This window comes from Sardina pilchardus, chromosome 1 (genome assembly GCF_963854185.1).
Source record: "Sardina pilchardus chromosome 1, fSarPil1.1, whole genome shotgun sequence".
Classification (NCBI taxonomy): domain Eukaryota; kingdom Metazoa; phylum Chordata; class Actinopteri; order Clupeiformes; family Clupeidae; genus Sardina; species Sardina pilchardus.
This window is the reverse complement of record NC_084994.1, coordinates 21,868,378-21,884,509: the sequence shown is the minus strand read 5'-3', so window position 1 is coordinate 21,884,509 and position 16,132 is coordinate 21,868,378. Positions and strand designations below refer to the sequence as shown.

The following is a 16,132-nucleotide window of genomic DNA, read 5'->3' as shown; positions in this document are numbered from 1 at the left end:
AATTAGACTAAATAGCTGCATCTTTCTAGAACAAGAGCTTTCTCGCGTCTTGGATCACCCATAGACCTTTAAACAGAGATCTTTGCTTTAAACAAATAGCGGATGGAGGGCGGTTGCGGTTCTAAAAAAACATAAAAAACGTAAGTGCGGATGGATGGCGGACGGATGATGAGTTGTATGATGCGGTTGCGGATAGAATAATAGTCCATCCGTGCATCTCTAGTGTGTGTGTGTGTGTGTGTGTGTGTGTGTGTGTCTGTGTGTGTAAACCATGGACAGTGTTTGGTTCACAGAAAGAAATGGGACGTTTAAGATGGTAAAATGGTACCGACGCACAAGCGGGGAGAGCCATCACACCTCGTAAGTGCAGTTCTTTCTGTGAACCGAAAACCGTGGAGTCCATTATCCCACTCATACCACTGTTGCCACCTGCATTGTGTTCATTTGCTGTTATAGTTTGCTGTTATACTGTAGTTAGTCGCTGAAACTGTCCTGTTTGAAGAACTACGTGTTCCTGGCCACATATCAACTCATTTCCCAACTTGAAGGACAAGCTGCCATTACTAGCTCTAAATGGATGGTTGCTATACTGTATGGCCAAAGGCCAGTCATTAGTTCCATCACTCCCGCTGTCAAGTGGGCATGTGTGTGTGTGTGTGTGTGTGTGTGTGTGTGTGTGTGTGTGTGTGTGTGTGTGTGTGTGTGTGTGTGTGTGTGTGTGTGTGTGTGTGTGTGTGTGTGCTGTATGTATTCCTGTGTGTGTGTGTGTGTGTGTGTGTGTGTGTGTGTATGTGTGTGTGCTAGTGTCAGAACCATGCCAGTCTGTCTTCCCCTAGGCTGTAAAGGTCACGGATGAGGAAGCCTGGGACAGTGCTGAGGACATGTATGAGAACCTGAGGAGGAGTTAGGAGGCCAAGCCCGGAATTGATGCTGCGGGTCAACTGTAGATCACAGCCACACCCTCTCCTTGTCCGAGTCCATTATCCTGTGTGTGTGTGTGTGTGTGTGTGTGTGTGTGTGTGTGTGTGTGTGTCTTTCCTTTCATTTGCAGTTCAGTTCAGTCACATTCTGATGTATTTATATGAATCAAAATAAAAAATATACAATTGACACTGCTGTCTGTAATGGATACAGTTACTCAGTCAACCAGGAATTTCGATGATATCAACAGTTGTGTTTGCCACTCCATAACATCTGCTAAACACACAGGCAAGAACTGTAACAAATAAATACCAGTATTGTCCGCTAACAATATTTAATTGTATTTTATCTTTTTATAATGATGTATTATTTAGCTTCAATTATAATTACAGAGAAAATATGTAATGAGAAAACCAGGATGTAGTAGATAAGGGACTGATTATCTCTGAATGTCATATGTGATGCCCTCATCCGTGGAATGTCCAGTTCATGATTGAATAAAAAGTAGATAAATAAAAAAATAAAAAAGGAAAAGGAAGTCACTGAAAGGCTGGTGCTCAGGGGACAAGCCTGGAGCGTGAGTAGTTTGCATATGATCTGTTCAAGCAAAGATACAGATCTGCATTTCCTGTGCTGTGTTTGTTGTGGTCCACTGTATCTAAGGGTATCTGATGGAGCATAAAACAAAGACGTGTGTGTGTGTGTGTGTGTGTGTGTGTTGGGTGCTCCAGATCACTCCATGCTTTACATCAGATGGTCTGATAAGACCTCTGTCACTGCTCTTCCCTGAGGGTGATACTGTCATTGTGTACCAACAAGTACCTGCAGACAACTTGTGTCGCACTACAATGAGGGTGATGATGTGCCACCGTCTTTGTAAGTATCTATTATTATTATTTTTACTATTATTAGGGCCCGAGCACCGAGGTGCGGCCGCTGAAGCAGCGGCTGCACCGTAGGTGCAAGGCCCTATTGTTTTTGCTCAGATTATTATCATTATTAGGGCCCGAGCACCGAGGTGCGGCCACTGAAGTGGCTGCACTGTAGGTGCAAGGCCATATTGTTTTTGCTCAGATTACCATTATAGTGGAATCCTCATACTGGAAATGTTGGTCCCTTTTTCACCAACTTGGCATGCTCTAAAACTCTTGAAATTTGGCAACTACCTGTAGAATTGATACCTTTACTGAGAGACAGACTCAGTAGCCTAGGGTGTGGCTCAGGGACTCTCAGGCAACATTGTACCGTAATGGAATCACAGTAGGCCATACTTTATATAATTGAGGGGTTGGAGGGTGTTTTTTACTCATTGTAACACTTTTTTCCACTTTTATTTTCAATAAATAGTCATTTAAAATAATATTCATGATGATTTGAACATATTTTGGTTTGATTATGATAGTGTTCCACCGTGGTACAATGTTGCCTGAGGGCAACGGGTGAAAATTATATGATACTTTTTTGCAAAAAATAGATAACATTATGGTGTTAAAAACTTACATAATTCTGCGTTCTATGTCTCTGGCTATATAAAAATATGTTCTTAACAAATATTCCTTATTTTTTTTGTATAAAAAGGCAACATTTTAAAAATATTTTTACAAATTTTCACTAATTATGTCAAAGTGACTATTTCTAAGCAGGAAAAACATTCCAAAAAAATCTTGCCCCCTCAGATCATAATGCGTACCTGCTGTAAATATGTACTTACTGAAGCAATACATATTTAGGATTTACTTATTGTGACATATATTTCTGTAATAATACCAACATGATGGTTCTATGAAGGACTAAATTACATATAGTAAGTGCATGGCACAATTACACAGTGGTCAAAGTTTATGTAGTAGTTAGTTTGATGGTAAAATGTGACATTTTAGCTGTTATGTAAAATAATGTTTTGTTTTTTCGAAAGGATTTCAACAACTCCCCACCTTACAGAAAACCTTTCGAAAAGACAAAACAGTATTTTACAGCCCTGATACCATGTAGTTATTGTGAAATTACCTCATTTATTTCATCATTACAACAAATAACAGGTCACATATTATGTCACAATAAGTAAATCCTAAACATGTGTTGCTTCAGTAAGTACATATTTACTGCAGTTATCACCATTTTATTTTACCCTTAAATCCAAGTTATTTGCATTGTTGTTGTATGGTAATTGCACAGTAATTGTCTAGAAATCACACATTAATTATTTGTAATATGTGGTTTAAAAACATTATTACCATTAAATTGCATACATATTACCATAACATTACCCACTTATTACCGATCTGTAATGTAAAGTGTTTATTCTTTGTTCATGGGGCTTTAAGTTCTCAGGCACTCTCAAGAACACAGAGCTGTGCTGGGTTGTTGCTGACAACAGGAAAATCAATGATTTTACACAATGTCTTCAAAAGCAATTGAACAATTTCAGGGAGACAAAAATGAAATGCCCCTTGACTGAAGTCCTGTTTGGCTCTTTGACCTTTAGTGTCTCACCCTGAGACACTGACACACAAATGGCCGGGTTTCCCAGATCCGTTAAGAAGCTCTAAAGTGCTAAGCACTTCTTAGGAGCGCTCTTACGTTTTTAATACTTAAGAGCTTCTTAACGAATCTGGGAAACCCGGCCAATGTCAACTGGCACAGGATTCCCCACATGCGCACACAGAAGGTGTATGATGACACACACACAGGAAAGATTAATAATTAATAATATTAACAATAGGCTACATGCAGGAAAGGCTCTCTGTACGCTCGTGTGTTTCTGATGGAGCCAGGTGTGTTTGCGCATACCGCTATTGGTAATGCAATTAAGGGCCAGATGTACTAACGTTTTGCGCCCATTTCAGGCGTAACGTGCGTGTATAAACATGGGGAGGATATGTACAAACAAGCCGCAATGAGGGAAACGCACAGACTGCCTGCCGTGGGAGCTTAGAATGGCTATTTGCGCTTTTCCGTGTCATGCATATTAATTCCTGGGCGGATCAGCTGAAAATGGGTGTAACGCGCAAGTACAGGGGAGGAGAGGTGCTAATAGCGATTGATTAAGTATTCCGCCATATGTATGAAAACAGCGCACCTCTATTTTGCGTTGAAAAACTTCCGCCTTCTGAAAGCAGGTGTAATCCAATTGCGGTTAAATGCGTCTATTAGAAAAACGTTTAGAGTCAGCTGAATCAATATTCAGAGCATCAGTTTTCTTCATTATACTATGTCAAAAGCAACCTTAACATTTGTTTGCCTCTCTAAAATCGTATTTTCTCTTTCATGACATAGCCTACACTTCCCAATCTGTTAGACAGGCAGTAGGCTACTGTAAGTCTATCTGCAATAAATAGTTCACAAGTATTTTTTTAAGTGGATAAGTAGAACTTCTAGGCCCACTCTGTCTGTCGCTGCTCATTGACATCTCTTTGTATCATTTATGATTGCTAAACTTTGATTCTTTTTAATATTGCAATATTCAACTGCGCTTGTGTTTTGAGCTCTGCACATGCAACTAGCGTTGTAGAGGGGGCGGGAACGGGCGGGGATGACCGCAGTTAACGTAATGAAGTGACAGCTTAGTAAATTCCACGCAATATAGCAAAGCACAGCGGTCGCATTCTGCGTATACTAAAGCTCGCTGTTAGCGCTGTGTTAGTACATCTGGCCCTTAGTGTCTACACGGACCCGGTTGGATGCTGCACCTGGGAATCAGCACGTTACGACAAAGAAAGATTTATACTGTATGTGTTGAAATTGTTATTATTAGTTGAACAAGATATTCAGTGTCAGAGTGGAAGATTTAACGAGCATAATGTAACAGAAGATGCCGTTACAACAGTTTAATTTCCACCGGAAATAAATGTGTGTACAGTATGAGCCTTTTGTGCACCTAGGCACACCTCCTATGAGCCTTTTGTGCACCTTTTGCACACCTCCTCCTACTCAAGCGAGTAGGACGCATTTCTCGCTGCTCCTGCTTCACCTATCCCTTTAGCAATTTCTATTCTTTTTCTTTCTTTTATTTCATTTACAAACTAGGTTAGTAAAGACAGTGAAACTTTAGTAGTTAATTTTTACTTTAAACGGCAAGTCACCTTGATGTTGGATTGAACAACATGCACTCCTCCGGCCCGAGACGCAGGAGATCATGTAGAAAATGTACTGAGCTAGAACAGAGGATTTCTGCTTTGGAATCAAAGATTGATGCCCTTTCATCAAAGACGGATGAACTACGAAAGACATCTCATGAAGTGAGTACAGCGACAACTGGAAATGCAGTGAATGTAACTCAACAGTCCAATAGCATTGAATGCATCGACCTCACAAAGGAAAATGAGAGTTCCGAGCCTTGGCACAGGCCAAAAAGCAAAAAACGTAATACAAGAACTGTACGTACCTCTACACCAGTAAACTCAGATGTTAACTCCAGGCCAGCAAACTGCAATAGGGCCTGTGGCCCTAGGGGAGACCCAGAGCCCCTAAAACTATGGAACAGATTTGAATGCCTCCAGGAGAGAGGAGAGAGAGAGGAATTTCCCAGGGAAAAAACTCAAAGCAGGCAGCGATCAAACCACAACAATAGAAAGATGGGCACAGACAAGAAGCAACAATCGGCACCTGTTCATCCCACAACCCTCGTTCTAGGCGACTCAGCTGTGAGACTTTTAAATGGGGATAGGATGGTTGTATGTTGTTTCCCAAATGTTTCAGTGTCTGACGCAAAAAACAAACTGACAGAACTGGTGTCAAAATATGCAACTATCAAGCGCATTATTGTGCATGTTGGTGCAAATGACATTTACAAAGAACAACTGTATGTCCAAGAAGATTTCAGGGAACTTTTCACTGCCCTATTTGGGCTTGGATTACAAACTTTCATCAGTGGCCCACTCCCAGCAGAGGGAAGCTTTGTTTTTACCAGACTATTCAGTTTGAACACCTGGCTCGCAAAGACATGTTTTTCAATTGGGATGAATTTTATTGACAATTTCAACCTTTTCTGGAATCACAGGGAATATTTCAGACCAAAGAGCACAGAGCTGAGTTGGACTGGGGCCAAGATCTTAACCCAAAACTATCACCTCTCTCTCTCGCACCCAACATTTTCTCTGCCAACCTTGAGCCAAGCCTCTGATAAGCGCTCAGTAGCCACACAGACGGAACACACTGAGGACATCAACATGCAGACCTTGGAGAAACATAAACAACCAGAACAGCAATGCCCAGCCATGTCGACTCGACCTGATAAGGCGGGTACTGCTGAAATGATTCACAGTCAATCACTGGCGTCAAACTCTGCGCAATCTCAGCAAACAAATGGATGTAATGGGCAGGAGGAGATAGCACCTATCAAAGCTGCTGGGGGGCTATCAGAAAGGAAGGGTCATGTACCAGTGCCTCTCCCCACCTCTGACTCCTTGCCACCACAAAGCCACAACAACATGGAATACACTGGAACACTTGCTGAAAGCAAAGAAACAACCCCCTCAGGACCTCAGAAGGACAACAACATCCCAGGACCTCCGCAGGCAGATGGAGACTCTGGACCAGATTTCACATCACTACTCACACCCATTAACCACCCCACCACTAACTCCTCAGGATCCCCTTCATACCCATCACCATCCCCATCCAAGCACATGATGTTCCCGGCAAAAATGGAGAGACTCCTACCAATAGCCAGGCTGATTTTTAGCACCCCGAGATCTTTAGCACTGAAGCGCACTGCACCTCCACACCGTAGTTCATATTCTCAGCTGGTAAATACTGATGGCAGCTGCACTGGACAATTATATGATGAATATGAGAGTTTTGTGTGATGTTCTGAGGGTCCCTGCAATAGAGATGGTAGTGATAGTACTTTTGAGAAGATGCCGGGACCCAGTAAGCCTATGTCATTCTCTATTCCTGTTTTGACAAGAAATAGAAGACAAGTACATCGAGACTACAGGGTAAACCAGTCAAATCTCCTATCCGTACCACTACAGCCTCAGATTTCCCCAGTGGATCACAGCTCCCCAATCCTTACAGCAAAACTAGCGCTCCTAAATATCAGATCTCTTTCAAACAAATCATTCTTAATTAATGATCTTATTTGCACACACAAACTTGATTTTTTACTTTTAACTGAGACATGGTTAGACCAAGCAAACAGTGCTGCTACCCTCATTGAATCAGCTCCCCCAAATTTCAGTTTTTTGAGTGCTACCAGAGCAAATGAAAGAGGAGGGGGGATAGCGACAATTTTCAAGGCATCCTTTCAGTGCAATCAGTCATCATTTGGTGAATTTACTTCATTTGAATATCTATGTGCAAGCATTAAGTCTTCTCCTCAGATTTTACTACTGACTATTTACAGGCCTCCAAGACATTCAGCTAAAGTCTTTCTTGAAGAGCTAGGTGAACTGCTATCAGTCATTTGCATAGAGTTTGACTGTCTTATCATATCAGGGGATCTAAACCTGCATGTGGATAATCCTGAAAACAATTATGCCAAGGAATTCATTGCACTAATCGATACTTTCTCCCTAACACAGCATATACAGGAGCCAACACACTCTCAAGGCCATACACTCGACCTCGTTATCACAAAGGGTCTCAATGTTTCTACAGCTGTTAAAGACCTGGCGTTATCCGATCATTTCTGCGTGTTTTTTGATGTGTCTATGTCTCCACACAGTCAGAACAGATCTATGTTGGTAAAAAGGAGAGTCATAAATGAACAGACAAGTGTTCTTTTTGAGCAAGCACTCTCACAGGCGTCAAGTAATCTGTCAGACTCTGTAGAAGACTTACTGGATCACTGGATTTTAATGCAAAAATGGCAAGTATTATGGATGACATTGCTCCATTAAAAGTCAAGAAAGTTAAGGAGAAACAGAAAGCACCATGGAAGCAGATTCCTGCGGTTAAACTCCTAAAAAGAGAGTGTAGGAAGACTGAAAGAAAATGGCGTAAATGCAAACTTCAGATCCACTATGAAATCCATAAAGACATGCTCCGCACATATAACTCCGAAATATGCAAAGCAAGACAATCATTCTTTTCTAACATCATCAGTAGAAGTTCAAATAACACTCGTGTTTTATTTTCCACTGTAGATAAGTTAACTAATCCTCCCTCACAATTAGCACCCGAACTTCTCTCAACTAATAAATGCAATGAGTTTTCATCTTTTTTTAAAGGTAAGATTGACAAAATCAGACTCAATATATCTGCTAAATTACTCATTCAACACCCGGAACTTCCAGCTACAAATAGAGGGAAACTTAACTTGATGTCAGAGTTCAATTTAATAGACTACGAAACACTTGAAAAAACAGTACAGATTCTCAGCTCCTCCACGTGTGTCTTAGACACCCTGCCTACAAATTTCTTCAAAACTGTTTTTCACCTTATAGCCGCAGATGTCCTTCACATTGTAAATGCATCACTGCTGTCTGGCACTTTTCCTAAGTCCCTAAAAACAGCTGTTGTAAAGCCACTGCTCAAGAAGAATAACCTAGATGCCTCCAAGCTAAACAATTACAGGCCCATATCAAATCTACCTTTTATTGGCAAAATTATTGAAAAAGTAGTCTTTAATCAACTAACAACCTTCTTAACGTCAAATGGGTATTTTGATTACTTTCAGTCTGGTTTTCGGGCAAATCACAGCACTGAAACAGCTCTCATTAAGGTTTTCAATGACATACGTCTCAACACAGATTCTGGTAAAACATCAGTCCTAGTGCTATTGGACCTTAGTGCAGCATTTGACACTGTTGACCACAATATTTTACTACACAGACTAGAACACTGGGTTGGATTTACAGGCATAGTTACCAACTGGCTCAAATCATATCTACAACAGAGGAGCTTCTTTGTTGCCATCGGCAACTGTACCTCAACACCAACGTCCTTGACCTGTGGTGTTCCCCAGGGGTCGATCTTGGGGCCACTATTATTCAACCTCTATATGCTCCCACTTGGACAAATCATCCAAAATAATTTGATTTCATATCATAGCTATGCAGATGACACACAAATCTACTTAGCTCTGTCTCCTAACGACTATGGTCCCCTTGATTCTCTGTGTCAGTGTATAGAACAAATCAACACTTGGATGTCTCAACATTTTCTTCAGCTGAACAAAGAAAAAACTGAAGTCATTGTATTTGGTAAAAAGGAGGAAAGACTTAAGGTTGCCACTCTCCTTGACACAAAAGGATTGAAAGCAAAGGATACTGTTAAAAATCTTGGTGTATTAATCGACAGTGATCTAAATTTCAACAGCCACATGAAAATGATAACTAAATCAGCTTTTTATCACCTCAAAAATATTGCCAAACTGAGAGGGCTAATGTCAAAACATGATTTAGAAAAACTCATTCTTGCATTTATCTCTAGCAGGGTTGATTACTGCAATGGACTGTTCACAGGCCTTCCTAAAAAGACTATCAAACAGCTTCAGGTGATTCAAAATGCAGCAGCTAGGGTTTTCACAAAAACAAAAAGAACTGAGCACATTACTCCAATTCTTAAATCTCTGCACTGGCTTCCAGTAAGTCACAGAATTGACTTTAAAGCACTACTGCTTGTTTATAAATCAGTAAATGGAGCAGGACCTAAATACCTATCAGACATGTTTCAGCAGTACACACCTTCTCGTCCTCTCAGGTCTCAGGAGAAAAACCTGTTAGTAAAACCCGCTGTTAGAACTAAACATGGTGAAGCAGCTTTTAGCTGCTATGCAGCTCAGCTTTGGAACCAACTTCCAGATGACATTAAAAAGGCCCCAACTGCAGCCAGTTTTAAATCTAGACTTAAGACAAAATTGTTCTCAGATGCTTTCTGCTAAATGTCTTAATTATTTCACCTTGAGTCTTTTATGCTTTCTTTATGAATCTTTATTTTTAAATGATGTTATGCTTTCCTTAAAAGTTTTTATTTTGTTTTGGAAATTGAAACCTGATGTGTGTGATCCCTCAACATGCCGGAGAATTGCACTCATGGTGAGTAGTACTGGTTTGTTCCTTTTAAGTACTACGTTCTGCCCCTGGTTGGGCAAAGGGAGATTCAGGTGAGTAGGGCCCCCGTTTGGGGATAGTTTTTGTTGGGTGGTAGTCAGCGTCAGGGACGGCTGAGCTATCGGCCCTGGACATTAAGGTCTCCCCAGTAAGAAAGGAAATATTGTGTGCGCACACAGATGGGCCTACGTCAACGAATCTCCAAAGAGTGGCAACAGCTCTGGGTGTTTGAGAAGGATCACTATCACTGGTTTGCTAAATTAGACTCTGGCAAAGTCTATCTGTTAAAAACAGACCTGTCTTCTTGTTATTCCACCTTATGTCTTTTATGTTAATTATTCTTTATTGCTTTCTTTTTATTTTTTTATTTTATCATTATTACTATTATTATTATTATTATTCCTCTTTGCTCATCTATGCTTTTATCTGCTATTACTGTTTGGTTTTTGTTTATGTAAAGCACATTGAATGACCTCTGTGTATGAAATGCGCTATATAAATAAACTTGACTTGACTTGACTAGGCTATAGGACATTACAGGTTTGTTTAAACAGGCAGCTGTAGCCTACTGGTTAGGGCTTCGGGCTTGTAATCAGAGGGTTGCCGGTTCCCCAACCAGTCCATGGCTGAAGTGCCCTTGAGCAAGGCACCTAACCCCTCACTACTCCCCGAGCGCCGCTGTTGGGCAGGCAGCTCACTGCTCTGGTGTTAGTGTGTGCTTCACTTCACTGTGTGTTCACTAATTCACAAATTGGAATAAATGCAGAGACCAAATTCCTTGTGTACGCAAGTATACATGGCCAATAAGCCTGAATTTGATTGATCTGGGAATGATTAAACCATCATTCCCAGATGAGTAGTAGGAAATTGCAATAGTTAAACATGGGAAAACAATGTGTTGTTGAAACATTAATCACTGTATTTATTACAAGGCTGGCATTCACAGAGCATTCTGGCATTGGCTGAATGGAATTTGATGCTTTATTTGAGAGTGTGGACCCTAAAATGCAATAGTGTAACATACTTGTAAACAAAATGTAATAATCATACTCCACATAATGTGGGTGCTTACTGATGCTATACTGTATTTTCTTTTTGTATAGTGAATTTGAGTTGCTTTTTGGCCATTTTCCTCTTTGGTAAGTAAATAAAATCCAAGCATCAACTAGGTACATTTTATATTCCATATTAGAATTAGGCTACCTGAAGTCCCCTATATGAGCTACAGTGTGATTGCTTTTTTATTGTGTACTGTTGAATACTAGCTACAATCAGACTGGTAAACGACTGTAAATCATATATCGTCAAATCAGCAGGTGCGTTTGATCTTGCAGTGTTATGCAGATATGGCTGAATCTTTCAAACAGACATGCCTTACATTTAGCCAGATCTGCTCAGCGCTGCAAGAACACACATGCTGATTGGACGATACCGGACCAGGAAGGCAGGGAATTTTCTCCCTGCAGATACAGGTCTTGTTATAATCTCTCTGGACAAGTTTACAATACTTTGGTTTATCTGTAGAAACTTTCACCACACCTTCCACAGAAGTGTGTTTTATATATTTAGCATTGTTAGTGATATCACCAAACATTGTTAGTTAGACCTTGCCCCCTTAACATTCATTGTAGATGGATAGAGTCTTTATTGTCCTGTAAAGGATATTCTTCTTCACACATGTCATTCCATTCCATAAAAGACAGCAGCATTTGATATATCAAATTCATCAAGTTAATCATATCATATAATTTCAAGTTAATATCACAGTCTCATACATATAACACATCACACATCACATATAACATACAGTATAATATAATATAATATAATATGTAATAATAATGGTAAGCCCATTCAGTGATAATGAATAAACAGTCTTGCTCAAAACCCCACCAATTAACGTCATTTTGCTGTTACATACTGCATGGAGTAATTAGCAATAAAGCTGAATTGACTTTGACTTTAATCTGTTTTTTTTTTACAGGCAACTCTACCATTTGGAGAAATGCTGTAGGTGCTGAATGTGTATTTCCTTTTATGTATAAACATGTTGAGTACATGGAATGCACCACCATTGATTACCATAACATTCCATGGTGTGGAAAAGTATACTTACCTGGCCCTTGGGAAATCTGTTTTGGTAAGACATAAGTATTTTTACTGGGTTAAGTAAAAAACAGTTGTCCTGTAGAATTGTCTTTTCTATTTAGGGGTCTGATTGGCTGGTAGCTTTTTATTGTTTCATTGTTTATATTGTTCTGAAAATTGCTTTGAAAGTGATCCAATATCGTTCTTAATGTCGTTATCATTATAGTTTATGTGTGAACGTCGTCATTCATATTAACGAGAACAATATTTTGTTAAAGTTATCATCATAATATTGCAGAGAGACGGCTCAAACTCCAAAAGATCTCTTTGCTTCTTCGGGTGTGAGTTAAAAGTATCCAATTATAATGTGCAAAAAGAACTGCACTCACTAGATCATTCTTTTCCTTTTTTTTATTATTGCATGTTAAGGGTAGATGTGGTGATGCGTGTTGAGCAAGGTGTTCACACTCAGAAGGATTCAAGGAGTAAGTTTGAAGATGGGATTTTTAATGCAGTTTCCCAAATAAGGCCAAATGATTGGCAATAAAGATAATTAGACAGTTAGAATTAGTTCGAGACATTGCGAGATCTCACACGGGAGCATTGCGTGATAATCACGGACTTTCCTTCATGAGGAGCTGGAAGGGGTAAGTGTCCATAACAGTCTTCTTTTCTAAACGTTGGATTCGTGAACGAAGTTGTTGGTGCTTCGTTTTATGCGTAGACACCTAGAGCAAGTTGCTGACGAGGTTTGACGCTGTTTTGAGCAATGTTAGTGGTTTAAAAATGTGATTTTGTCTACCCGTCCCTTCCGACAATAGTTCCCGTGCTTCCGTGTGAGATCTTGCGTGACGTTTCTGTGCTTCAGATAGGGTTGCTGTCTCGAACTAATTCTAACTGTATACAAACTATTCCAACGTTTACAGACTGATTGGTGCTATATTTTATGTGTAGACACCTAGAGCAAGTTGCTGACGAGGTTTGGCGCTGTTTTGAGCAATGTTAGTGGCTTAAAAATGCGAATTTGAAAGCGTATGGCTGTAGGCCCTATGCTAACTCACTGTTTGCTATTTTGGGCTGGAGCTCTTACCCGTGCTAGCTCGGTACTGCGTGATCAACGAAAAACATAGATTTGATTAGGTTGAGGCAACAAGTCCGTATAAGATGACAATTTTCTTAAAGTCTAGTCAGAATAGCAGAAAACAATAGTTTATTTCACTGTCTATGGAGAATAACATGTAAATTTGAAAGCCGTTGGACCCGGAAAGATCCTCCGGGGAGATGCACATTTCTAGTTATTCCACCCACTTTCTTTTAAGACGCCTCTTCTCCTAGAGCATTTGAGCTATCCACGTAGTACCAACACTAAAAAATCAGGCCCGATCCGGTGTAGTGTGCTTGTTAATGTCGGATGGCTTCCGGTTGACGTTTTTCCGGTATTCCCGTTTTTCGCCGGGTTTTCGGTCCCATTGAAATGAATGGGGAAATATTTTTTTTGGTATTTTTTTTGCAGCCTGTGTTTTTAAAAGCATTGTTGACATAATAGAAGTCATTAGCTAGGTTGGCATTGTTAGCATGGTTAGCATAGTTAGTATTTTTAGCATAAATGTTAGAAATCATCAGCTAAGTTAGCTAATCAACCTGGTTAGCATGGTTAGCAAAGTTAGCATTTTTAGCATAAATGCTAGAAATCATCAGCTAAGTTTGCTCATCAACCTGGTTAGCATTGTTAGCCTAGTTAGTATTGTTAGCATAGTTAGCATTTTTGCAAGCCCACTTTTCTAGTTTCCACCTGAAGGTTCAACTTTAGTTACTCTCTTCTGCCTTTAAATATCTGTTTTCATTTCCAGGTGTAACTAAAGAAGACTGTAAGGTATGTATGTATGTATGTACATGTATGTATGCACTGTATGTATGGGTGAGTGAGTGAGTGAACGGCATAATAAAAGTGAGTTAATCATTTTCCAATCATGTATTTTGAGAACATTCTAAACATTCTAAACTACAAGAAAACACCTTGTTAGACCTTCTCATCTTAACCAAAAATGGACTCTGTATCTTAGGACCAAGAGGTCAGTGTCTGTCAAATGGACAAAATAAACAGACTGGCCCAGAGTCTAGGAGAGGACATCATCCTGCAGCCTTCTGTAAGTGTATGTATGTGTCATGCATGGCATATTTGAATTGATGGATGCTTGATGGATTGATGGTTGATGGGGGGTATCAAACGGGGGGGGGGGGGGGGGGGGGATTCAAACATTCAACCAATTGGATTTCTGTCTGAATATTAAAAATATTTATAATATATGTAATTTATAATGTGATATAGTATGATATAATATGATATAATATAATATTATACATAGGCCTACATTATGTTGTTGATAAAATAATAAGGTTTTAATTAAATCTTGTTAATTTCCATACCATACAGGCCAAATATTCAACTCTTATGTTCGAGCAAGCCGGCAATGTGAATTAATCGCTAATCACTGAATCAGTCAATTCACCAATGACGATTCGATACGAATCAATTCATTATAGTCAATCTACCAATCTTTCAGTTAGTCAGGCAGGTTATCGAGTCAGTCAGTCTACCAATTTCCTGATGAATGACTCTCCACTAGGTTGTGCTGTTCTTGTTCGAGGCCCTTGCAGATACATTGGATGCGGTATCCAAGGTCAATGCAGACCCAGTGGCTGATGCAAATAACATGCTCTCTTCAGTAGAAAGCTTGGCGTCGGCTCTGGTCAAACACACATTTACTGAGCATGTCAACAACCTCACTGGCAACAAAACAGGTGCTCCATTATCAGTGATATCTTTGTTCTAAGATGTTAGACATCTAGTACACTTGAAGGACACGTACAGTGCAGTACAGTCAGTTAGTGGTGAAGCACAAAATGAGCAAGTACAAAATAATATTGTTAATTCATATGATGAAGTTATTCATGCTCATGACTGGAATAATAATTGCTTCACATGCTGTTTGTGACCACAAAAACTTAAATCTCAATACCAATATACCATACAGTATTTCAGGATTTGTGGACATCCTGCTTGAGGTATATACTGTAACTTAGCTAGTTACACTATGACCCTTGATTATGGTTTTAAGCATTTACTTGTTATATCTGTATTGAATAAATATGTACTGGTATTCCACTCTCACTGTGATTTTATGTATTCCAACTAGAGTTAAAAACATTCAGCATTGGAAAGGACACTACTGTGAAAGGCAACTCGCATCTTGAAAATACGAACATTCACATGGACATAGACCTTCTTGGAATACAAAAGGGCAATAATGGTAGTGCTATGCCAAGTTTATTTTTATCAAGCGGCCTTCGGTGTCCTGAAAGGCGCTGTAGAAATTTAAGTCATTATTATTATTATTACTATTATTAACTGTGTTTGTGGGGTTGTTTATTCTATTGTATGATTCCAATAAAGGTTTGTCTTCCTCACTTAGCTCGAGGAGAACTACACTGTATATTTCATATAATTTAAATTGACTAGGGCAGTGCCCGTGCAAACATTGTTTTCCAAGAAACATGCTACCCAATGACATTGATGCAGGTAGATCATGTTAGATTGGTGATGATGTAGAATCAGGCCCGTGCAGTTAGAGCTTTTTGGCTATTTGGCTATGATTATTTAGCAGACGCCTTTGTCCAAAGCGACATACAAATAAATAACAATACAAATTAAATTAACAGTGAACAATTACAAACTAGGGAGAATAGTAACATTATCAGTAAAACAATAATTTTAAGCACTAACCTAATGAGAAATAAAACAGTGAAATGAGAATAGCAATCAAATAAGTCACTCAGTTAATTATATATAATAATAATAACTAAAGCATGGTATGGCCAAATTTAAGGACAATAGCAAAATAAATTTCAAATTCTATCAATAGACAAATTATAACAAAACAATACTATTATACAAACCATAACACATCACAAACTCAAAGGACTAAGTGCATATTAAATAAATATGCCTTAAGACCCCTCTTAAAAGATCCAAAGCTGTTGCTGGAACGGAGAGCACTGGGCAACTCATTCCACCAACACGGAACCACTGAAGAATAGGATCTACAATTTGACCTAGCATGTATGGT

The 16,132-nt window shown here is 39.4% G+C and overlaps 1 long non-coding RNA gene across 1 annotated transcript; it reads left to right on the top strand.

The window, feature by feature from the left end:
• The first annotated feature begins 1,750 nt into the window (after positions 1–1,750).
• On the top strand, positions 1,751–12,035 carry LOC134080322 (uncharacterized). Its single transcript, XR_009939193.1, has 3 exons — positions 1,751–1,797; positions 11,021–11,056; positions 11,902–12,035. It is a non-coding gene; the product is annotated as an uncharacterized LOC134080322 (long non-coding RNA).
• The last annotated feature ends 4,097 nt before the right edge of the window (positions 12,036–16,132 follow it).